Source organism: Erpetoichthys calabaricus, chromosome 14, assembly GCF_900747795.2.
Source record: "Erpetoichthys calabaricus chromosome 14, fErpCal1.3, whole genome shotgun sequence".
Lineage (NCBI taxonomy): Eukaryota > Metazoa > Chordata > Cladistia > Polypteriformes > Polypteridae > Erpetoichthys > Erpetoichthys calabaricus.
The window spans coordinates 7,706,242-7,732,527 of record NC_041407.2 but is presented as its reverse complement, the minus strand read 5'-3'; the positions used below and the strand labels follow the sequence as shown (position 1 = coordinate 7,732,527).

At 40.1% G+C, this 26,286-nt stretch overlaps 1 protein-coding gene across 5 annotated transcripts in view; it reads right to left on the bottom strand.

Annotated features, from left to right (window-relative positions):
- rbfox3a (RNA binding fox-1 homolog 3a) overlaps positions 1-26,286 on the bottom strand; it is a 1,290,878-nt gene that overhangs the window by 493,480 nt on the left and 771,112 nt on the right. Inside the window, exon 1 of one of the 5 annotated variants that reach the window (XM_051936519.1) lies at positions 17,416-17,491. The exons of the other annotated variants lie outside the window; for them this stretch is intronic. The gene's annotated coding sequence lies outside the window, so the exon portion shown is untranslated. Of the gene's footprint in view, positions 1-17,415; positions 17,492-26,286 lie in introns of those variants that run through there. 5 annotated transcript variants of the gene reach the window in all.

The window sequence follows — 26,286 nt, the reverse complement described above, 5'->3', positions numbered from 1 at the left end:
CATGCAGCTACAGAGTCCGATTTATTCAACTTTACTTTTTATAATAATTGTTCAATATATTATTAATTTGATTTGTTGTTGATGGTTCTTTAATGTACATAATATAAAAATATAATCATTGTCTCGCGGTTTACTCCTCAAATATCCATCCCCATAACCGAGTATACGAGAAAGACCACTCCCAATTTTTTAATATATGTGGACATATCAAGGTATGACCTCCATTTTTAAACAGTAATTTTAGCTAAAGTTGACACATTTAGGAGTCCACTCACTTTTTCCACAGGTGTAATTTGCATTTATTTGCAACTTACAATAGACTACAAAATGTAAATGTCACATGATGTTTTTTATTTCACCTTTATCTGTAGATACTGCTTAAATCGTCACATGTCCATATTTTTTTTTTTTTATAATAAAGTAGATCCTTTTTCAAATGACTATACGTAAAACTAATGATCCAATACCCCCAAATCTTTGTAACGGATTGAAAAAGCAAACAAAGTTCCTCCCTCACGTTGTGGAGATAAGCACTGGCTATCTGGGATTCTGACCAGAACCACCAACACAAAAAGGCAACTAGAGAAATGACCACTGCCCCATCTACAAAATTCATGTAACAGAATTTTTAAAAGGTACTAGCAAGACACAACCTGCAAAGTATTACGCTAATATGAAAAAGAGCTAAACTGTGTAGAGCAACTCTAGAAAAAGAAGGCATAAATAATAGACAACAGAGAGGAAATATAAAGAATTGATTGATTTCTCAAAGTTTGGCCCAGTAAATATTAAAAAATACCTGTATGTTCTGCTTGAAAACAAAGAAAACATTTTTTTTTTCTCTTATCTTAATAAGTCTCGATTTCAGCACCTGTCATTCCTCTGAAGACCCCAAAGAAATGCTCTTTGCTTTTCTTTCCATGCCCTCTCAATCATATCTTTCGCGATGATTGCTGTAGCTGCACCATTCCCTCTTTTTGACATTTCAAGTCACACATATCTCATATATCCCAACACAATGAAATCAGCAATCTAATAAGTGGACTTCTGGGTAATTATACTTGCACTGCATGCCAAACAATGGTGCTATATCAGCCTGCTGGCATACGCTGGTGTTTGGGAGGATCTTCAGAACTACAGTAAAAAAAAAAAAAAAAAAAAACTTGCTTCATATTTCTAATATTTATTTTGTATACAGTAGTACAGTATGTTCCTTCAGTATCCTTATAGGTCATTATCATTTGCCAGAGACTGGTAGTGGGTGTAAAGTTGTACAGAAGAGAGGTATATTTTCTTCACCTATTATAAAGCTCCACTACACAAGTCTTGTAAAAAGATTATTATAAATAAAGGTTATACAGTTCAAAAACAGTTGATCAGACCAGGTGTTTAAAAGAAAAAAAAAAAAAAAAAAGTTCTTACAAAAATCATAACAGGCCATTCTAGTTTAATTCCTCTGCTGCTAGTCACTTGCCATGCAGTTTAAAAGACAGTCAAGCTGATGTATGTATGTCATAACAAAGTGATGAGTACCAGCCACATAAACAACTAAGTCACACAGTTGTGTTTCGACTGGAACATAGATCCCGCTATAATCCCTGGCTGAAATCGCAGTCAGGTTCAGTGTAAGTTGAAGGTTAGTTCAATTCAACTCAATTCAGCCCACTGTCATTTTACCTTACAGCCCAATAGAAAGCATTTATTGTCAGTCCCACTGCTGCAGAAACAAGCAGTGACAATCCAGTATATGGCTCGCAGAGACAAACTACTGAAGTTGTGTCCCAAGCCTGCATTCTGCGTGCATGATTTTTATTTTATTGGGAAGACTTCAACACTAGGTTTTAGTAATCAATTTCCTGGGGCCCAAACACAAATAATAAAGTAATAAATCAGGCATCAGTTTTTTCTTGCAGTTTGGATTCGACATGTTAGTAGGTCTGACCAGGTCACTGCCATATGTATCCATCTAACCTTTCAGTGGTTGCTTCCTGTAGCTCAGTGTCTACCATCTTGTATTTATAATTGATGTTCCTTTTGCCCATGTGTAGCACTTGGCACGTTTCTACATTTAACTGCATTTTCCAAGTTTTCACAAAGATATGAAGCTTGTCCAAGACTTCTTGATTTGTCTTTGCTGCCTCCTTAAATGTCTGCCATTTCTCCAATTTCAGTACCATCAGTGAATTTCACAAGTTTATTAACAGAAATCAGATACAGTCCCAAGAGTGACCCCTGAGGGACTCGGCTTATTACCCCCACTGTCCTCTTAGGGGTACTCTTATCCAGCCTGAGATCCAGTTCAGTCGGTAACCTCTGATGCCTACAGCTTCTAGTTTCAAACTTAATCTTCGGTCTAGGACTGGGTTAAAGGTCATTTGAAAGTCTAAGTAAATTATGTAATTTGCTTTGCTTTTGTCAACCAATGCAGTTGCTTGTTCAAAAAAATCAAAAAGATTGGCTTGGCAAGATCTTCCTCTCATAAACCCATGCTGGCTGTTATTTAGTATATTATTTTTTACATAGTGCAGTGTACTGGGTTTGTCTAATGAAGATGTTAATTGTTTCAATTAAAATGAATAAAAAAATTACTTTATTTCAGCTTGCATAGCACCTCTGATATCAAACCATTAGTTTAACTCTGACACTGAACACCCAGTAAACTGCTCTTTTGTTGTCAATTATTAAAAGCCAATGGTGAAAATGCTACCTTGTTCTTGCCCTTCAATGCACTCCTACACCATGCTGGATTTGATTAAAACCTCGGTTTCTGTACTGCTTGGGTAGACCTCACAGCAGCTACGAACAGCCACCATTTGTTATAGATAATGAATCTATAGAGAAGGAGTTTTGAAATAAACATACTGTAGATATTCTATAAAACACTTTTTTTCAATTCAATTTGATTATCTTGTTAACTTCCCATGTATTCATTTAAGAATTCACTATTTTTTCCCCTTGGCCTTATCTATTCAGAAAATAGCAATTTCTACTTAAGTGATACCAGCATTTAAATACAACTGTACTCACAAATTCATATTTCACATTCAGATTAGCTGGAAAGTACATTATGAAGAAAACCTAATACCTTACGCTCAGATTATGAGAGTTAACAGTATTTGTACCATTAATCTCTATCAAGATATCCCTTTTTATCTTTCACACAAAAAAATAAAATAAAGACTTGAGGTGGTGCAGATGTAAGCTATCTAGTGCAGCTAATAAAAGTGTAACAGATAATGCTAGAGCATTAATTGTAATGCACACACAACACAGAACACCAAATGCTGTAATAGAATAATAATTCAATTGGCAAGCGCACAAAGCCTACTTCAGCAACTATGCACAGAAGCAGTTTCTGTTGAGTATTTAAAATTAGGGAACATAAAAAGCCCTCACTTGTAAGTGTGTTCAGTGAAAAGATGTTGAATAAATAGCACACTCTATTTAATGAAAGACAGCCAGTGTCGCTTTAGTTTCTGATTTTATTTTTACAACTTTTATTAATCTCTTCAGAAGCCCGCTAAAAGAATATTTCCCATGGTCTCTACACTAGACGTGTACAGTATGGTCTAGGTGTCAAATGACAAGCATACTGTACTACAAAGTATGCCAAACCTTAATGACAGAGCAACAGTTTCTGAATTATCACATGGGAGCAGATATTCGGTGTCTTCCTCTTTAACAGAACTGAAGAATGCGTAATAATGACAACCGCTGGCCATGGTGCTATAGGGTGGTGCTATGAGAGTACCTAGTCAATACTGCACTGCATTCAAAACTTTACCAAGTCCAAATTTTACATATTCACACTAAACGAAGTGGATGGGCAGATTTGTAGGTGGGCACAAAATTGGCTCAAGCACAGGAAGCAAAGGGAAATGGTAAGAGGAACATTTTCAGAATTAGGTGTTAAAAGTGGCGTTCCTTAGAGATCTGTGCTGGGTCTGTAGCTCTTTTTAAAATATAAAATTGACCTGGACAGTAATACAATCAATAAGCTGGTTACGTTTGCAGATGATACCAAACAGGTGCAAGGGCAGATAATGTAGAATAAAGCTGAACCGTCACAGAGGGACTTAAGATAGCATACAGGCTTTGGGGGATTTTTGGATGATGAAATTTAATGTAAACAAATGTAAAAACTTATACGTAGGAAATACAATTGTTAGATTTGAATACATAATGAGAGGTCTGAAAGTTGAATGAGAAGGACCAAGGAGTCATAGCAGACCTATCACTATCTACATTAAGACAGTGTACAGAAACAATCAATAAAGCTAATAGGAGGATAGGTTACATGTCACGATGTTACGTACAAGCCAGGAAAGGTAATGCCCAAGTTATGTCACATATTAGTGAGGCCTCACTTGGAGTACAATGTTCAGGTTTAGTCTCCAAATTACAAAAAAAAACTTCGCAACACTACAGAAAGTCCAGGGAAGTGCAACTAGAAAGATTCTGGGGCTAAGAGATATGAGCTACGAGGAGAGGATGAAGAAGCTGAATCTTTTTAGTTTATGAAAACATGATTCAAGTGTTGAAAAAGATGAAAGGAATTCATACAGTGAATGAAGATTCCAAAATAAAGTCTGCAAAAAGAATACAAGGACACAGTTGTAAACTTGTTAAGGGCAGGTTTTGCACAAATGTTAGGCCCTGTCCACATGGGCGTTCAAATCTTGGTTAAATGAACGCGCTCTGTGCAACCCAGGCTTTTAAGCTGTGTTTTATAGTGGTGCTTAATTGACTTCAACATGACGTTACATTTACATTTGTTTGCCTCCAGTAAACACCAACCTGCAGCCCAGACTGTAGTTTTGTGTGTTTTCCTTTGTGAGGATAGTTATCAGGCAGTCCATTGCGTTTTTAACCTGTGGGGTTTGAGGTTCATCCTTCATTGAATTCATAAAATATGGACCAGTTGGCTTTATTAGACCTGAATATTGTGTTAAAAATCCTCCTGGCACGGTGCCGTAGACAGAGGAAACATCACCGCCACTACTGGGTTTACTTTCTGATTACACAGTGTGTAATCTATGAAGAAATGCGAAAAAGAAAAGCTGGTCTAGCACCATATTAAATGCCGGTCAACCAATATACGAATCAGTGTTAGCCCTGAAGAGCGGCTACTTGTCACCTTGAAGTAAGCAAATATATGACCAGCATTCGTGTATGCCCTCAACCATCGACATTAATAATTCATAGTAGCTAAAGTTACGTCATTAGCACAAACCTACAAATGGTTTTGAATTCTTATTATTTTGATGATAATGTGTGTAAATGTGTGTACAAACATACATATACATACATATATATATATATATATATATACATACACACACATATATACATACACACACACGTAATCGTGGGTCATATCCAGTCCAGTAGAATGTTACATGAAAGCCATGTAGATGCAATACAAACATTTTCTTCATGTTTATCAGGATTTTGGCAGAAATTAACGCCAAGAAAAAGCATGAAAACTTTTTTTGATGCCATCCAAACATGCATCTGACCGAACACAAGTGGTTAAAGCCTGTGTGGACTTTCTGATTCACTGCAATGAGCTCACCATTCAATTCACGCTCACTTGACACAACAGACAGCAGAAAAACGCTCAGTTCAGATGTCCGTGTGGACAGGGCCTTAGAAAGATTTTTTTTTTCCACCCAAAGCACACATGAAATTAATCATCAAGTATGGTGAAAAGCAGGATATTTTGGGACCTTCAAATCACAACTTGATGATATTTTAGACAAGTGAGGTGAATAGGATGGACAAGCTAGTTGAGCTGAATGGCCTGTTCGTGTCATAATTTTTCTAATGTTCTTAAGGCAACATGCTATTTTACAGTTTCCCTGATTAGCTGGTTTAGGAGAATACTGACAATGGTGTTTTTTTTTTTATACACGCAAACCAGTCCAAAAATGACTTATGTTAAATTGAAGCTGATGGGAAATACATCATAAATATTTCATCTAATTTTATTTAAGCTACATCTTGTTGCCTTCAAAATATTTCAAGGGGCGCTTATTAAAAATTCTCATAAGCAAGAATTTACATTTGAGGAACTTGAAAAGAGGAGTAATGCTCTGACAATGTTATGTGTTACATGCCACAATTAAACACATTCTGAAAAGAACTGGTATGCCTGTTAGTAGGTGACAGTCTCCTTCCACGTTAAGTGCTGATTTTCATCTCCTCTCCGTGTAAAAGTGGTGTATATGTAGAGGGAATTGTGTTTCCCTCAGCCCTGCTTAGAAGCTAGAGCTATTTATTCTATTGCCTTCAGCTATTCAATATATAATAGTCAAAATGATTAACATTAATAATTTGAGATACCTGTGTTTGTTGGCTAGTAGGACTACACGAATCTGACATACATCATGCCCAAATGGAAACCTGATGTTGAGAGACTCGTGTGATCGCAATGTGCCTTGGCACCAGTATGATAGAAATTCAACCTGCATTCACTGAGGTTCTGTCCTTAGGACTTTAAAACACGTACCATAACAAAAACAAAGAATGAGCTCAGACTATAAACGTTTCTGACTACAGTTGTACACACGTGCACCTGACACCTCTTGCTTTACGAATCCTTCCTGACAGAGCAACCTGTAATTGAATCTGGCGAGTCAATGTCTTTGATGTGAGAAGAATGAAGGAGATACTGTGCAAACAATGGAGTTTTTCATAAAATGTTCTGCCCTCACTGAGTGATGGCCTGTCTTTCATTATTTGAGAGAATATATACCAACAAATATACTCCAAATATTTCCCCATCCATTTTTGATGAACGCCTCCTGCCAAAATAAAATGATTTACATGATCATTGTAGCAAAACTCTTGCATCCCTCATAGCAAAGTCAGCCACCTCTTCAAAACTCAATAACACACACGCTGCCAAAATGTCAAACACTAAAGCTGTAGTATTTATTGCCACAAAGACCCCTTTACTCATAAAACTGCCAGGCTAGTCTTTTTTGCAAAGGCAACAACTTCTGAATTTTCTTACTGCTCCTGTTGCCATCAAAGCTCAGATGGAATCAAAATATACAAACATGAACAGAGATAAATGATTACCTTGGTACCTTCGCTCCTGTATATTGTTATAAAAATGCCTGTGGGAATGTCTAACAGTTTACCTACTGAACAGCGGCCTAAGACCATACAGTCCCCGTCAGGTTCATGTTACAGCTACAGTATTCTACTAATTACAGATTCACAAAAACACAAGTATTTATCAGAATGGAGAACTTACTAACAGGTGAAGTTGTCATTCTAAAAATAAACCACGTTCTTTCGGTCTTTCTTTTTAATTCAGCATTACCCTCAATTCAACCACCACTAATGTGTAGCATTCATATGGATGAAAAGAAAGCAGCCATTTTTGCGCCAGTGCGCTCACCACACATCAGCTATTAGGTTACAGACGGGGGATGATTAGGGGGGTCAGAATGACTAGGCTGTGGTGGGCGATTTAGCCTGGACATTGGGATACACCCTACTCTTTACAAAGGATGCTCAAGGATGTTTTATGACCACAGAGAGTTAGGACCTACGGTTTTACGTTGCATCAGAATGACAGCGCCATTTTTACAGCACAGTGTCGCCACCATGCACTGGGGCATTGGCATCCACATTCACACCCTGCTGGCCTCATCAACACGTCTTCAGCAGCAACTCAAGCTTTTCCTAGATAGTCTCCAATTCAAGTACTGGCCAAGCCTGGACATGTTAGGTTCAAGTGGATGACTTCATCTGAAGTGCAAGTGGTATGACTGCTTATCCATACAAATGGATAATCAGCCAATTGTTTGTCAGCAGCACAATGCCAAAAGAATCACACAGATATATTCCAAGAGCTTCAGTTACTGTCCACATCAAACATCACACTAGTGGGAAAGAAAGTGACCTCAGCGATTTGGACCATGGCACAATTGTTGCTACAAGACAGACTAGTTTGAGCATTTCTGTAACTGCTAATCCCTTGGGACTTTCAAACAGTCTGTGAGGTTTACTCAAAATGGTACAAAGACAAAAAACATCCATTGAGCATCAGTGCAGCACATGGAAACACCTCGTTAATGGGACATCAGAGGAGAATCATCTGATTGGTTTAAGAGGACAGTAACTCGGAAAACCTCTCTTTACCATACCATACCATATTTATTTGTTGAGCGCTTAAAAACACAGCATTACAACCAACCAAAGCGCTGTACAGTTAAAACAAACAGGACTAAAAACAAAATATTAAAAGCAAACATTAGGAGAGAATTTGAACTAAGAAACTAAAAACACGTCAGAGGACCCAATAAAATAGAGAAAATAACAAAAAACAAGTAGAAAATGAAACAAGTTAAGAATTAAAAGCCAATGTGAAGAAGTGCGTTTTTAAGCGTACTTTGAATGCGGCAACTGAAGTGGCTTGCCTAACCACTAAGGGTAGGGAGTTCCAGAGCCTGGGTGCACCGACGGAGAAAGCCCTTTCGCCACAAGCTTTGAAACGTGCCTTGGGAACGGTTAGAAGCAGCTGATCTGCGGATCTAAGAACGCGAGGGGGATTGTATCGATGGAGCAAAACACTCAAATAGGCGGGGGCTATTACAACTGTGGTGAACAGTAATGCACAACACTTCGAACCTTGAGGCAGGTGGGCCTCAACGGCAGAGGATCATGTTGGGCTCTACTCCTGTCACCCAAGAGCAGAAGAAAGCGGCACCAAAACCAGACAGTTGAAGGCAGGATAAATGAAGCCTGGTCTATGGAATCTCGATTTCTGATCAGGCACACAGAAGACAGGATCAGAATGTGGTGTCAACAGCATGAATCCATACACCCACCCTGCTAGGTTTCAACAGTGCAGGCTGCTGGTGGTGTAACGGTATGGGGAAAGTTTTCTTGGCAAACATTGGGCCCATTAATACCAATCATTAATCGCATAAATGCCACAGCCTATCGGAGTGTTATTGCTGACCACGTGCATCCCACCATGACCACAATTAACCCATCTTGTAACGGCTACTTTCAGCACGATAATGCACCTTGTCATGAAGCAAGTTGTTTTAAACCATTTTCAGGAACATGGCAATGTGTCAATGGAACTGAACCAAATAGCACACCTTTGGGATGTGGTGGAACAGAAGATTAGCAGCACGAATGTGAAGCTAAAAAAAAAAAAAAAAAAAAAAAAAAAAAAAAAAATCGGCAGAACTTGTGAAGCAATCATGTCAACATGGACCAGGATCTCAAAAAAATGTTTTCAACATCTTGTGGAATCCATATGAAAAACTGAGGCTATTTTGAGAGCAAAAGGGGCCCTTACCCAGTATTAGTCCAGTGGTCCTAGGAATTGCTCAGTGAGCATACATTCATTATCATATGATGGAAAAAGCAAGATGAGAAGCTGGACAGGTTAAACTGAATTAGTGCAATACACACTACAAATACGCACTACACCTATCTAGTACTGGGCAGGAAATGCTTTTGCCTCCAGATCAACTTGAATTCTCTGAGGCATCAATTCAACAAGATGGTGAAAACATTCACTACAGGTCTGGGCCCGTGCATGACTTGACGACAGCATGCAATCTCTGTACATTTTCATCACACATTCATTCTATGAACCTTCTGTTCCACCTAATCCCAAAAGTGCTCTACTGGTTTGAGATCTGTGGATCAACTGACGGAAACTGAAGTCGCCATTGTATTTCTGTAATTAGCAAACTGCTTTGTCTGACCTTTGGTGATAATGTCTTGTTTTTGCAGTGTGTTTCTGGGGGCTCAGGAGTTTGATTTGGTATTCTCCTGTATCCGTACTTGGACAATTACTGTTTTCACTTTGCATACTACTACGTGGAGGTGTAGGTGTATAATATGTGTAATAATGGCTTTTACTTGTAAGCAGATAATATAATAACAATACAGGAGCCATAAGGTATGGCCACTTTTTAAAATCAGTAGGCCTAAACATGGTGACTTATTGTTAACAACATACCAAGCACATTTACACACTAAATGAAGATTTTTACAGTTAAAAAATTGACAAAGATTATGATGCTTTCAAAGTATATGAGATACAAAGAAGCTAATTCATGTTTTATTTATAACAGAATTGTCTACTGCAATACATTATTCACAGGCTGTTCAAATTGTTCTGTTTGTAGTTGTCAGTTAATTAAAAATGCTGCTGCAAAGATCCTTATTAGGATTTCTAGGAAGTACAAAAACAAAGAGCAGCTCTTGTTCTTAAGTCCTGCATCTGGTTAACATCAAAAAGTCTCCTTCCTAAACTGCATGGGTCCGATCTGTTTAATGGAACATTTCAATGGATTTTGAATGCACGATGCTGAATGTGTGAGGAAGAAGCACTTGCCACTACGCTACCTAGTTAAAAAAAAAAAAAAGAAAAAAAGCAGCTTAAAGACCTTCAAATATTGACTTGATCGTTTTGGAAAAATGCAGAATTGGATATGACGAACTTTGACGTGTGAATGACCTGCTCTAGTTAAAGCTGGCCTAGTGCTGTGTTAGTAAATGGATAGAATTACCTTACACTGTAAAAAATGTCAGCACATTTAATGGTAAAAATACTATAAATGGTGAAAGTAAAATACCTTTTCTGAAAGAAAGGAAAGTTACCTTATGTTCTACTGAAAATTACACATATATCTTAAGTGAAAAGTCAAACAAAATGATACCTTTTATTGGCTAACTAAAAAGACTACATATATGCAAGATTTCAAGGCAACTCAGGCCCCTTCTTCAGTTCCCTGTGTTTATATACACACTAGGACAAGAAACAACATTGGTAAATATGACTGCATATCTTACGCATATCTTAAACAAGACATTTCATTACTTTTTATAGTTAAGTTCTGTAAAATCAATATTTTTCTACATTCAAAATATGCTACATACCGTTTACTGACACATTATACTGAAAAAATCTCTTGTTCATTTGACAGTGTAAAACTATTAAATAGCAAAGGTAAACAACTAAAATGTAAAACGCAGTTTCAGTAACACCGAAGTTATGAGATTTGCATAAGGCCACGCCCCCTTTTACTATATTGTACTTGGTGAATCACATACCTTACACAGTAGGGAATAAAACTTCAATAAAGTTAGCACACTTAGTTTTCCCTGCGTGCTGAAGGTTTTTTGAGTTTATGGGAGCGGATTTATTATGGGTTGTATTCGATAAGCTGGCACACCAGTAGGACACCATATACCACAAAAGCAAAGTTTACATTTCCACCAGACGTGCCATAAATTTTTTAAAAATTGAATTCTTTTCAATGTACATAATTAAATAATACATGTTTGCTATTGGTTGTTGTTACTTTACTGATGCAAACTGTGTACTGGTGTTTAATCCTGACAGTATTGATTGGCATATTTATTATAGTGCATGGATATCACGTTATGGTTAAATGTTCATTTCTATTGGAATGTGTTATAAAGAAAAAACAGTTATCTATCTATTATAAAAAGAAATCCTGCCCTGGAAAGCAAAAAGCAAGTTTACGATACGTGATCTTATCATAAGACATTTTAAAGACCCGCGAGACCAAAGACACGCCCTACTTACAATCTATCAAATAGGTCAATAGGCAGCAAAACATTCAGTCTTGTGAAGGATTTGAGCACACACAGATCCAGGGCTCTCAGCGCATATAAAGCGTATAAGGACAGTACAGTACGTTATAAATTAAATGTCGACATCTAAGCAAAGAAGAAAGCAGCGTGGAGAAAAGAGACTCAAATGCATTGGACAGAAAAAAGAGCAAAAAAGAATAATCGAGGTGCAAATTCAGAAAATAAGGAAAGTAATTATCAGCCCGGAACAAGTGGAATTGAAAAAAAAGCACGTCCAATCCAGCTCAGAATTAAAAGACAATGAGTAAAAGAAAGTAGAACTTCATAAAGACGTTTACAAACGTTGGCACTAAACACATGCAGAGCAGGTTAGAGACTATGAAACCAGGGAAATTAGAAAGGATAAAAAAAAACAAACAAAAAAAAAAAAACTGCACTATACAAATGTGGAGAAAGTTAAAGGATATGAAAGTAGGAAAATTAGAAAATATAAAAAAAGAAAGATCACAGTAGCGCAAAGAAACAAAGTGCCTCATTTAACTATACACCAGTCTAACTTTGGTTTTGCACAATACTATTACTACATTACTATATTACTACACTATTGCACCTTAACATTTAATTCTACTTTATTCACATAATTTTACTTATTTATTATATTCTACTATACAGTTACCTTTCAATCTGTGACTTTTTGTTAATCTAACTGATATTCTTCTAACTTTGCACAGGTTTTGATAAGCGGATCAGGATGCAATTCACTGCGTGTTGTCCTGTATAACTATGCATGTGACAAATAAAGAATCTTGAGAATTTCAAAAACGGAGTTTACCGCACATGCACTTATTGGTTACTTTGTTAATGTATATATATTTATCTGTCTGCTTATTTAAAAACCTAAATGTACCCCAGGAGTCAAAAACGTTCTGTCTAGCCCTTGTACAAAAACCTAGAGAAAAGCTGGGGTATCACCTTGGTAACCCCATGTACTTTTGGAACTGTGAGAGGAAAATAGCACAACTTTACAGAAAGGAGTCCAATGCAGAACTCTGCTTACTTTTTTACTTTGTAAAAAAAAAATTATTAACTGCTGATGATGTAGATTGTTTTGTCTGTGCTGAAATTCCAAACAGAAACCTATCCTGACCTCATTAAAAAATTATTCATTATTATTTTAAATAATAATGAATTTTTATTAATAATATAATAACTATTATATATAATAATTATAATATAATTAATAATTATAATAATTAATATAATAACATAATTATTATATTATATTCCTCACGGACCCCGTGATCATCAGAGGTGACTGTGTACAGAGGGTGCAGACCTATAAATACCTGGGAGTGCAGCTGGATGATAAATTAGACTGGACTGCCAATACTGATGCTCTGTGCAGGAGAGGACAGAGCCGACTATACTTCCTTAGAAGGCTGGCGTCCTTCAACATCTGCAATAAGATGCTGCAGATGTTCTATCAGACAGTTGTGGCGAGCGCCCTCTTCTACGCGGTGGTGTGCTGGGGAGGCCTGGACAAACTGGTGAGGAAGGCAGGCTCTATTGTAGGCACGGAGCTGGATAGTTTGACATCTGTAGCAGAGTGACGGGCGCTCAGCAGGCTCCTATCAATTATGGAAAATCCACTGAACAGGATCATCTCCAGACAGAAGAGCAGCTTCAGCAACAGACTGCTGTCACCGTCCTGCTCCACTGACAGACTGAGGCGATCGTTCCTCCCCCAAACTATGCAACTCTTCAATTCCACCCGGGGGGTGTAAACATTAACATCATACAAAGTTATTGTCTGTTTTTACCTGCATTATTATCAGTCTTTAATTTAATATTGTTTTTTATCAGTATGCTGCTGCTGGAGTATGGGAATTTCCCCTTGGGATTAATAAAGTATCTATCTATCTATATAAAAAGATTCAGCATATTGGGACTCGCAAGATTACAAATATTGTTTTTACAGAAGTTCTGAAATAAAAGTGAAACTAATGAAATAGCAACAATTCAAAGAAAAAAAAATCTTAAAAGTGTGTATCCGGAAAACCAAACACGGGGGTTGGCGAGCGAAGCAAACAGGGGGCGAAGCCCTCTAGTTTACTACAAAGTTATACCATAGACCGAAAAATATTGTCACCTTATATTTTAATGGTAAAATTCTGGCAACAACAGCTGCCAGTACTTCACTGTAACTTTAACATTTTTTTTTTTTTTTTTTTTTTACAGTGTACCTTGAAACTTTTTTTTGTCCTTTATGGAAAAATTTCAGAACATTTGTCATATTATGATTACAGATTGACTCATCTTTGTTACAGACACACCACAAAGTCATTCTTGAATTTCTTCATTACCCTCTAAAGCAGTGCTTCTCAAGGTGTGGTCCCCAAGTGTCAATCGTGTGGCGACAGTCATCAGGGCAAAGTGACGTTTAAATCCATTATGTACTGAAGCATTTCTTTTTAATAATAAAGGCTGCCAACTAACATCCATCCATCCGTCCGTCCATTTTCCAACCCGCTGAATCCGAACACAGGGTCACGGGGGTCTGCTGGAGCCAATCCCAGCCAACACAGGGCACAAGGCAGGAACCAATCCCGGACAGGGTGCCAACCCACCGCAGCAACTAACATCTAAGGTACTAAATCAATACACTTGACCACATGAGAAATGACTTTAAAACTACTACCACCACTGGGTACAGCATCTAACTTTTCTTTTCTCTCACATGTAACACATCATCAACCTCCAGCTCTCTCCAGTCCAGCCAACCTCAATCTCTGTGCAGGCCCCTCTTCTAAACTCACTTTAAGGTCAAACTGTAGACACCACACCTGCTCAAGGCAATCCGTTAACTCTACGACAGCAATGATGCATGCACTTAGTGCTAATAGGCTGCCTGCTGATAACCATTCTTCATGGCTAACATGTTATTATGACTCACTGCCCAAAACCTGGGACTTTGAAATGCAAATACAGCAATTTGGTATTTGAATCTTAGTATTTTTCACATGCCTTTTGTAGAATAAATCTGGTAAATGTAACGCAGAATTACTGTAAAAGGTGACTGTTAGGCCCAAGTGGTCTGCTGTTGGACTTGATTTTTGCAAAGTGGTCATTAATGAAAAACTTTACCACTGCTCTAAAACATATCCCACACTACAACACAGGCACCATAATCCTTCATTATGAGAAATAAGCATTCAGACCCAGTGACTTCTTTTGGTGTGCCCCACACATTCACTGCACTCGTCTGCTCTCTGGGAACAACAGGTATGGCCGAACTATCTGATTCTGTTCTGCCACTTTACCTGCAAAAGTTCATTTTTATATGCAAGTTAAGCTACCAACTCTGAACTAAATAAAGTAAGTAAGAGAAAGTGGAATTAAAACAAAAAGAAAAAAAGTTACGAAAAAAAAACAACTGACAAAGTCATCATAAAAAATAGAAGTCACAGTCCATGTCAGATGAGTTATTAAAACCTGATTATTCATTTATACCTTAACATAAAAACAGACAACAAAAAATATTACCCTTTTCTTTTTTACTTAGGTTGGACAAATAACACAGTGGGTAATGGATTTAAGAATGCCGGATCAGGAGTTCAAATCCTGCACTTGTGGTGGTTAACTGGCTGGGGATTCCAAACTGGCTCCCTGTGAAGGGTGTAGGCCTGAGCGGGCCATGGGATAGGCTGGCACTGTGCCCATGGGGTTTTTCCCTGCCTTGCACCCACTGCTGCAGTGAGATTCTCATTTTTACTGTGTACCATATATATCTACTAGCGCTCAAATAGTATCTGCTTGGGAACTCCCATGTCGTATAGCAACTCCCATGTGTTTAATAAAAAGTAAAACGCACAAATCACTCTGGACGCTGCATATACAGTATGTGCAGGTTAAACCTGATGCTGACACAACAACAACTAGGAAATGTTCAAAAACAAATAATATTTGTATCTTTTTCAGTGTGGGAAAATAACTACTGCACCATTAGCCAATTTTTAGGTACATTACAATTTAATATTATCTAGCAAATACAAAATAAAAACTGACACAATATCCATCCATGTTCAAATCTACTGGATCCACTTATATGTTCGCTGGCAGTTGGAGGCCACAAGGCAGGACCCGAAACCTGGAAGGATCACAATCAAGTGCTCACCCAGATCCTCTCAAACCCAGATGATTTCTTTCTATCCATCCCTAACCAAATCCTCTTAATCCAGATTAATAATTCATTACATTTTTATAGCGCTTTTCTCAGTACTCAAAGCACTATCCACACAGGGAGGAACCAGGAAGTGAACCTACAATCATCCACCGTCTCCTTACTGCAAAGCAGCAGCACTACCACTGCACCACCTGTGAGGACGATTAGGGTCACTTAGTCTCAGAAGTATCTGGCACTAACTCTGGACAGGGCTCTAGTCCGCAGCAGTGCCCACTTGCTAACCCACACCATAAGGCTCACTTATAAAAAAAAAACTAATTCAAGCTGTACATTTAACCTTATAAGCACAAAAACATGGAGAGTTCAGAGACCACAGACTCGTGGGGCAATGGAGCTTCTTATAAATAAGGCAATTTGTGACTTTTTTATTGTAAGAGATATGTGAAACAATAATACTTTTTTGCCAAATGAGTCATAAATAGTTGCACAGTAAAGGTCACGCAGGTGCTCCTAACATTACAGTTTCCTACCGCATATTAAATGAAATGTCAGGCCTGCTGTCCCTCTGTGGCTACAGGCCTTCATTCCAATCAGTTTTACAAATCCGTGGGCCGCTCTTGCGTCTCATTAAGCTTATTGTTTAGATGGCCTTTTAACTTCTTATTCTGCACTCAAAAAAGTGTTCTAGTGTGATATTAGCATTTTGAACAAACTCAAAAATGTTAGCAGGACAAGATGCAGAGGACAGAAAGATATGGAAGAAGATGATCCGCTCTGGCAACCCCTAACGTGAGCAGCCGAAAGAAGAACAAACTCAGAAATGTGATCTCTTTATCATGGACACTTAACTCGCATTTACTCGTTTTTATTTCAGTTCACCTCATTTCGGTGGAGTTTGTTCCTTAAATTGAGTCCGAACGCTGGTCATTACTAAGCACGGCCGCGAATGACGTCAGAGCTGAGCCGCTTCTTCAGCGCTGCTCTCATTTGGTGCTAATTAGTAATAAAAGGCTCAACTTTAAGTGGTCGTCAAGTTCAGTCCTGTGGACCACCGTGACTGCAGGTGTTTATCCCGAACACCTTCTGTTTTTAATCAGACTCCTGCCCTTATTAAACAAGCGGTTTCTTTCTCCAGTTTCTGACTTTTTTTTTTGTGCATCCCGAATTTACAAAGCAGGCTTCCAGAATGTTTAGGGGAGCGTAGCAGGCCTTGCTGTGTGAGACGAATTATTGTTCTTTTACTTCACATTTAGAATTGTTTTTTTAGTTCTGGTCGTTTAAGTCTTTCATACTGAATCTCATGTCTGTACTGCTCATCGTGAAGCGTAAGTATTTGGATTCTATTATGGGGTAGGAAAGGTGAATTTAAAAAGAATTTGGTAAAAGAACACTAACATTTATAGATGGAGCAAAACACACATTTCTGAATACTGTTAATATGCAAGTACACATGTCTGAATGCAAGTCTAAGTAAACCATAAGATCATTCAGAAGTAAAACGGTGCCGTTTATTTTGGAAAACGAGTTGGAATGAAAACCCGCAGCCAGGGCGGTAACCCAGGACTGAACTTGGGGGAACCCCCGTGCTAAGCAGTTATTAAAGTACTGTACTCGGAAACTTACTTAACTCGTTCTGCTCACATTTGCTTTACTTGAATGCAGCTGTCCATTAGCTCGTCACAAAATGTCCCAGTTTGCTCCTTCTTGTCAACTTCTGGAGAAGGAAAGCGCGTACAAAAATGGCGCTCACCACAGCGTGCGAGGCCATCAGGCTGGAAAGCCGCGCTGAACTGTTCGCGCTTTGTACTTTTCCCAATGGGCGGAGCTTCCAGTCCAGCGCCAGCCAATCGGCTAGGGCTACACATTCATCCGTACTTGTGAAAGTCGGAGCTCCAAGTAAATAATAAAATACACACGTATAACGATGGGCACTTCGATTCACTTTTCACAAATATTTAGTCCCAAATTATATTTTAGTTAATATTTTCTTAACTATGCCTCCATATATGTTTGGCCGGTAACGATTCAGTTAAAACTCGAAAGAATTCCTGAAGTGATCAACAAGACCCATGAATTTACACCTGCGCTTTAAACATCTTCACGCATGCGCTACAGCACTCTATGGCGAGCCCCGAATCGACCCGTATGACTCACTGAAGAGAGTCATTCTTAAAGAGCGAATCGCTTCCCACTATAAATATACTGCACCGATTAGTAAGTGCAGCAGATAATTGTTAAAGTACTTATAAAAAAATATTTTAAACCCTCTTGCTGTCAAGGGTTGTGTACCTGTGTGTCTGCCCTTTGATGGTCTGGCAGCCAGTCCGACATTGTTCCTGCCTTGCAGCCTACACTAACGGTAATGTAACTTTTTAAAATCGGGTTACACCAAGAACGTTTTGGAAAGTCAATCTAAAATTCTTCACGAAATCTACCCAATCAATGTCCTTCTAAATAAAAGGTTTCCAGATGCTCATAGTGTACATTTTGTAACACACATCCATTCTTGTCCTGTCTCTAGAAACCTAAGAGAAGAAATGTCTGCTTGGGGAGCACAGATAAGAAGAGGTTGGTTTGTTTTGTTTTTTTTAATTAAAAGGATTTTTCTTTTATGAGAACAAATCTGTTAATTCCATCATTTACTCATTCATATATTACTTGAAAAATACTTTATTCCTACATGTCAATGGATTAGTTCGAGCCCGTTATTTATTTAACCTTTTCCTTCCTGACTGATTTATGCAAAGTCTCTTGAGCTAATTAAGAACCACAAAGCTTTACAATCTGTTACTTATGAGAACACAGGTATTGTTTGGATGTGTTTTTTTGTTATTTTAATATATTGTTATTGATAAACATGCTGTATATTGTGGTTGTGAACTTTACTATTGAAATAATAGAAAAAAAAAGCTTCTGCTTGACTCCTTGTTGGTGACTGGGTAACCCAACATGCATTGTAAGATCAGACGCCTTCAAGAGCATACCCCCCCAACAAACATGCACACGGTGGACCCCAGTGGCACCCCTACCCAGCATAGAAAATGGATGAACTGTGTTTTTTTTTTTTTTTTTTTTTTTAAGGTTCATGACCCTATTTTGGGGTGGCACGGTGGCGCAGTGGGTAGCGCTGCTGCCTCGCAGTTGGGAGACCTGAGGTTCGCTTCCCGGGTCCTCCCTGCGTGGAGTTTGCATGTTCTCCCCGTGTCTGCGTGGGTTTCCTCCCACAGTCCAAAGACATGCAGGTTAGGTGGATTGGCGATTCTAAATTGGCCCTAGTGTGTGCTTGGTGTGTTTGTGTGTGTCCTGCGGTGGGTTGGCACCCTGCCCAGGATTGGTTCCCTGCCTTGTGCCCTGTGTTGGCTGGGATTGGCTCCAGCAGACCCCCATGACCCTGTGTTCGGATTCAGCGGGTTGGAAAATGGATGGATGGACCCTATTTTGGACTCCCTGTCTGTTTGCCCACACTGGGCCAGTGTAGGCAAAAATACTGGCCCTATGTTTGCTTACTAAGACTGTGTATACTATACTAAATCAGAGCAACACTTTTTTAATTCATAAAATGAACATCTCTACTGACATTTTTATAACTTATTTTACAAATAATTGGATTAGCATATACATTACAGAATCACCATGGTGGTTGTTTAATGACTGCTGCTGCCCTTTCCCCATGACGGTCTTCAAGGGGGAGACCCGGCCAGAAGTACACTGCTGACTGGGGTCTTGCATACCCACTTGAAAAGTGCTTGTTGTACCCCTGGTGTCCATAATGCCTCTGCCTTGTGACTCCTCTGTCTTTTAGACCCCCGGGTTGTTGTGATATTTTGAAATATCTATAGATGAACTTCTCCCAGACATCAATGGACAGTTTAAACAACACCTGTGTGAATCTTCATACATTTACAGATATATTTCCACAATGTACATTTGTAATATAGACATTTAATTTTATGGCAAAGCCTAGGCGATCTGCAAAAATAATGGCTCCTATGGAAAGGTACATTAATGACACTCCAAATATTAAACTGTGGGACACGCACAATGGTGTAATCGCATTAAGCGGAGATAAATGGGGAGAAATCTGGGAATAAGTAGATTAGGGCATATTAGTCCTTATGAATCACAAAACATTCAAGGCGTTTCCCATTATTCACCTTGTAATATGAAGTTGCACCCCAAAGGCACAGATGAAATGGTTTGAATATCAGATTGATGGCAAAATAATGCTTTCCAGACAAAGTCTTTCTGTGCACGCATCATGCTGGTGATTTTCACATTATATTGAAGTGCTGTGAGTATAGGAAGGCCACTACGTAAATACAATATTATTATTAACTAGCCAACCCGTGGCGTAGCATACACCGCATAATCAGCCCATTTTTTAATGATTTTTAAGCACAGGGAAAAAATTAAGATTTGAAAAATCTGTAATTTAATAAACCACCAAGAAAAGTAACATTGTAACAATGCACAGTACGAACTTAACATACAATTGTCCGTGACTGAAAACTGGAGGACCGCCATCGCTCCTTCTCCTCCTAGAGCGAGAGACAGAGAGCGGAACGGGAGGAGAGGGGAAGGACGGCCATTCCGCCCCCTCCGTCATGCTAGTCTTCCGATTTCTCGTTCAGTATGCACTGCCAGCTCATGTGCCCACCCCCAACTCGTCACCTGAGTCGTTTTCGTCTTTGCACAGTCCACATGCATCTGTGAGTCATGTTGACTGTTCATTTTCCAAACCGCGCCTCATTCACTTTTGTCTCTGGTACAGTCCAAATGCACCTCTGAGCCACGTAGACTTTTCATTGTTCTTTGCGGTTCTGGCTGCTTTTCTATATATAATCCACCAAGTCACCCGACCATGGTAGTAGCGAGGGGGGTAGGTGGTGTGTACAAAGGGCAGGGACGTAAGCAGTGCGAGCGTATGACCCACACTTACTGGGAATGCCTCGTTCGTGGGGAACAATTGCAAGCCCCGGTTTCCAGCACTAATGGGGTTCAATGGCTCACCCACGCCTCTCTGCGCCGGGTAGACACATGTTGATCCATTCAGTGTAGCAGTTACCTGATGCAGGAATCTGTATAACATTGAAAGAAGTGTTGTTTCCATGAAATACATTTGAAGCGGTGGCAATGGAAGGCAAATGAACAGTCAACGCGGCTCACAGCTGGATGTGGACTGTAGCACAGACCAAAGCGAGTGAGTATGTGTTTGGACGTGGGAGGACGTTGAGAGTTGGTGGGCGGGGCTGTGAGGTGTGTTCCCTATCACGTGGGAGGAGGGTTAGTTTGTGGGTGGGGCTTCATCATTCATTTCCCATGTTTTGCGATGGTGGACAAGTCGTAACCTAAAAGAATAATGAAAAGTCAACGTGGCTCAGAGGTGCATGTGGGCTGTAGCACAGACGAAAGCGACTTACTACGGGGTGGTTGGTGAGTTGTTGCATCCGGGCACATGAGCAGGCAGTGTGAATGCCTGGAGAGCGGGGGCAGACGCGGGCTGGGGAATAAGGAGTGTTGGTGAGCGGGGAAACGGTTTCCGTGTTCCTGCAGGACCATCTAAGATGAAGCATGTTTGTCGCGGATGCAAATCGCTGTATGTAGCGTGTAAAACAGTTTGCGATGGTGGACACCGTCCTGCGTCGTAACCAAAAAGTCAACGTGGCTCAGAGGTGCATGTGCACTGTAGCAGAGATGAACACGAATGACGCCATGTTTTGTGAGTTGTCGCGTCCGAGTTGGTGGGCGTGGCTCTGAGTTGTCGCCCTATCCCATTTGGTGGGCGTGGCTGTCTTGCATGCTCTCCATGGGTGTCTTACTTGTCGGCGGCTTAGTGAATTATATATATAGATATCATTAAAGAAAAGTTGGTTCACTCGCTCATCTCCCACACCTTTCCTGAATAACCAATGGCTTGTGCTAATCTCTAAGGGTCAAATCAATGAATATGTGGAGTAGCTGGTGACCCACTGAATTAAAACAGAAAAATCAGCCCTTTGCTTTTAATTCTGCCCTTAATAAAACAAAATAATAAAAGCACAACGTGTAACTCTTTAAAGGCCACATTGCCCGCGCCCCGGCTTGATGCCCACGCTGTGTGTGTTGCTTTAAAGCCTCACAGTAGAAGTGTGCTGTGCCAAGTTGTGTGCAGTCCCAGTATGGAGGGAGTGAAAACAGAAAACAAATGGATGGAAGCTTTTGTGGTTTTAGGGATCTTACTACTGATGAACTGCGTGTGCTTTATGTAACAGAAGACTTTGGCAAACAAGCCGGACGTGTAATCGATAACTCACTTGATGACTCATAGCTGACTGGTTAGCAGGTCTGCATGCAAGTTGTAGAAAGAAAGAGAAAAAAGTCGTCATTGTGTTAGCAGAGAAAAGAAGGCAATGAGGAGAAGCCACTCCAGCAATGATCTCTTCATTTGAAATCAAACAGGGCAGAAACAACAAGAAATTGCATTCAGGGCCAAGTGCGGAATTATTTTGTTACCGATCATTGAATATTAAAGTTCAGCATTTTGTAAATGTCTACAAATGAAATGATAGGAAAATAACATTTTCCGAAGAGCTAGAGAATCAAGACAGTGCTGGAAATGGCGCATGCGAGGCTGAAAATGACACACAGTAAGTAACCTTAACAACTGCTGCACTGCATGGAATCGAGAGCAGCAGTTACACGCATGGTGGCGGCCCAACAGCTTTCTGGAAGTCACAGGCAACTGATTCCGATTTTTTCCTGTTCTTTTCTCCTTTAAAGCCTTAGACTGGGAAGACAATTATCCCTCTGCTGGAATACAAGAAAAAAATGCTTAAGCTGATAGAATAATAATAAAAAAAAGAATACATTTAGAGTCCCTGACTACTCCGTTCTAGCCAGGACCACAGAGTGTCATAGAGGGCTGCAATCATCCCAGGAGCAAGACAGCCTAAAGGCCGTGCCTCACCAGACAGCTCTTCTTGGCTCTTGTCAGCTGGAGAATTCATTTGCATAATCTTAGTGAGTTGGTGGCGCTTGGTGGCACATGCCCGTGACCACCACCACCACCACCCGCGTGGCGTAACATGCCCAGTGACTCAGTCCAATGACTCTCCCCGACGCAATCAAACAAAATGTCTGATGACACTGCTTCTGAGGCGGATGTTGTGGGTTCACGGCAGACCACCGGCAGTTCACCGCGGTGCCAAACTGTGACCTGAGGGGCTTCATGGTGTGAGTGTGGTCTTAACCAGCAACAGAAAAAGAAAGTGTGTTTGTTTTTGATACATAAGGGATGTTGTATGCTGTGTTGGGGTCACACCTGGTAAACCACGTTTCAGAGACGTCATTACAAATGTGTGATCTGGACAAGAGGATTCGCAGGATTCAGTTTCAAATCCACGGTGCCCTTCACTGTGTAATCGGCGATTAAGCAGATCCTCGTTGAGAGTTCAGGGCTGTGCCTTAAATGCTCATTTTGTTTAAGATTTGCTCCTCTGATACTTTGGCTCACCTTGATTCAGTCTGGCTATGTCAATACTGAGGGTGTGAAGAATCGTGCCGCTCTTTATGTGGATATAATGCAGTGAATGGCTCTAACTGTTCAGAGTTCCATCTTTCATTACAAGTTTGGTTCTGTGGGAGCAGATCTGGAGCCACCAGCAGTTCAAAACACGTGTTTTCTTAAAACTAATTTGAACAAAAACCAAAAAAACTAAAATTTTCCAATCCCTCAATCCTTATCTTAGCAGATCTGTAGCCTCCCTGGGACTGGTGTGGAGTCCAAATCATCTGTTTCAGTCAGGGTCCCTTTTCTCCTCTTTATTTTCTGTGTTTATTTTACAGAATTATTTTGTAATTGTGTATTTTGTTAAAATTGTCTTTTTTATTTTAGTTTCTATGTATTTTTTTGTTGTTGTTCTTCTATGTTCCTTGTGCTTTGTAGGCAGACCTCTAAGAGGCAGGGCCCCCCTCGGCCTTTATATGCCGAAGCTGAGCTTCACTGACTTTCTTTGTAAGTATTCATTTTTACTGCTGTCTGAATTTTGCTTCTGTTTTGTAGATACTGTCATGTGGATTGCCTGTTGGGATTTGTTTGCTCCGGGCCTGCTCTTTAGGCCAACCCTATTTGTTTGGCATTTTTGACATTGTCACACACGTGTGAATGGGAGGCAGCTGAATGGACCAAGTGGAGGTAATTACCACCAGGCCAGGGGGTGGCGGGGGGCACTAAAGCTACCTCTATCATCTCTGCAGGCCAAATACGGGAAAACCGGGCTGATTCAACATCACTTCTGGTTCCGGTGCCCAGACTGACGTCACTTTCGGTTTCTGGCACCCAGACTGACATCACTTCCGCTTTTCAGCTTATGGGGCCGCCATCTTTTCCTAACCTGATCAGTTCAGTTCAGGACTCAAAACAGTGCACCTGAGTGCCATTTCAAAACCATTTTGCAGCCAGGGACAATATATGGGTGGCTGCCCCCAAGCTTTTTGTGTGTGTTGAGGCTCTACATTTCACAACACCCTTTGTGCTTTGTCAAAAATAGAAATACATAGCAGCGTTTATAAAGATTCTGCCTTCTCTCCTTTCTAGCCACGTGTTACACAAAAATGGTCTTCTTGAGAAAGGAACTGTAATTTTAGACTTTGGGACATTAAAGAGATTGATTGGAACTTTGAAAATCAGTTCTTCACTGTGGGCCTTAGTAGGCCTGAAGCATCCCTGTGAAGTTGGGAGGTCAGTCTGCCTGGGGTGAGGCCAATTCTGGGTCGGCTGGATGGCCTGGCCTGGCTTATGGAGCCTTTAGGAGGCCTCACACCCTCTTCAGTATAGCGATGCACTTGAACCATAACACCATGTGGATTAGCTCGCCTGCTTTCCTGACTTAAGCACCATCATGTTGTGAATCTGGGGAGTGTAAGTCCCAAACAATTTCAAAAGTTACCACTAGAGGGAGAAACACCACCAAAAACCCTGACTAGCAACACAGAAGACTGTGTAGAATCTTTATAAATAAAAGATTTATTTCGCAAAGAGGTTCTGCTCCACTTCAAAGAACACATAAAGCATGGAGGCAAAGCCTGCGAAGGGCAATTCCAAAAGCAAACAGAGTCGTAGCCCAACATCCAAGAGGAGAAGTCAAAGAAATGAGCACAGGTTCAAAAACTCCGGTATTCATAAAATAATCAAAAGTACAGAAGAAAACCCACCGCTCCCAAGTGCATTCAAGATGAACCGCCAGGAACTGTGGAAAATGCTCGCCTTTATGGGGCCGAGGGCAGTGCCTGGTGGTGATGAGCAGGTGGTCTCACTTCTTGGGGAAACAGATAAAACTCAGAATAATGTAAAGGAAGCAATATTAGCATAAACAAAAGCATCAAGAATGGACAAAACAGACGGACATAAAACAAGAACTTAAACGCCTGCCAGGGTCAGAAATACAACACATAATTATGCTGGCTTTTCCTACAGAATGAATGTCCCCAAAAGATCCTAGCAGTAGAGTAGTTAACACTGTATGGAGCTGTCACACAGGCCAGCCCTGGGAGCGCAGCAATGTCTTCTGGGAAGGCAAAAAGAACAACACTGGAACACAAGAGGTACCTGATTTTTGCCTCGGTTCTCTTAAATTGGAGGCAGAAAATACGGGCAAACGGTGATGTCCCTTCCGCCCTGCCCCTTGCAGTCCTCTTCTTACTTACGACGCAGGACAACCAGAAGTCGGTGCTCATTTGGGACCCTGAGGCCAAAAACAGTGGATCTTCCGCAGAGAGTCTGAGAAGCCCCAGAGTGGTGAGATCTGCAACCTTCATTACGTTTTTATGGCATTTATACAATCGATGCATTGATCTGGGGGTCTTGGAACTCAAGGGCCACCATTTTCTAGTGTAAACTGTGAAAGTTCAAGATTTTTCTCATGATATCATGACGTTATCACAACAACTGGGGGGTATCATTACAGTATCTTTGGCACTTTGTGTGGCACTGCCTCTTCAGGTAGTTTGTGTGCTGCCTGTGATGTCATCAGAGCGATTGGTTTTGAGTTTTGCAAGCAGGCCTTTTGTGATCTCTTACTCTCGATTCTGAGTGCTGATTTTTGATTATGTTTCCAGTTTGTCTGAAAGTCAGAATTGCCTTTCGGTTCCAACCTCAGCTTGTCTGTCTCCTCCTTCTACATTCTGTCACCAAGTCAGGACCAACAGTCCTTCTAATTTTGTGATTTATTCCATTCTGAACCTTCTATTAAACAGGGTGGCCATGCTGGTAGCCCAACTCCTTGACGTTGGACCCACATTCTCTCCCACAGTGTTAACCTTTTTTTTATTATTTTTGTCCTGCTATGAAAGCAAACAGAGATTTTAAATGATTTTTTTTGAAGTACCGCATACAGTAGGTGTTTCTCTACCCTGGCTGACGCTGCCACTTCCTGCAATATTTAACGGTTCACGACTATTTGATTATCACTCAGTTTGTTATAAGCAACGTGTTTAATAATTGCCATGTCAATGGAGTTGGC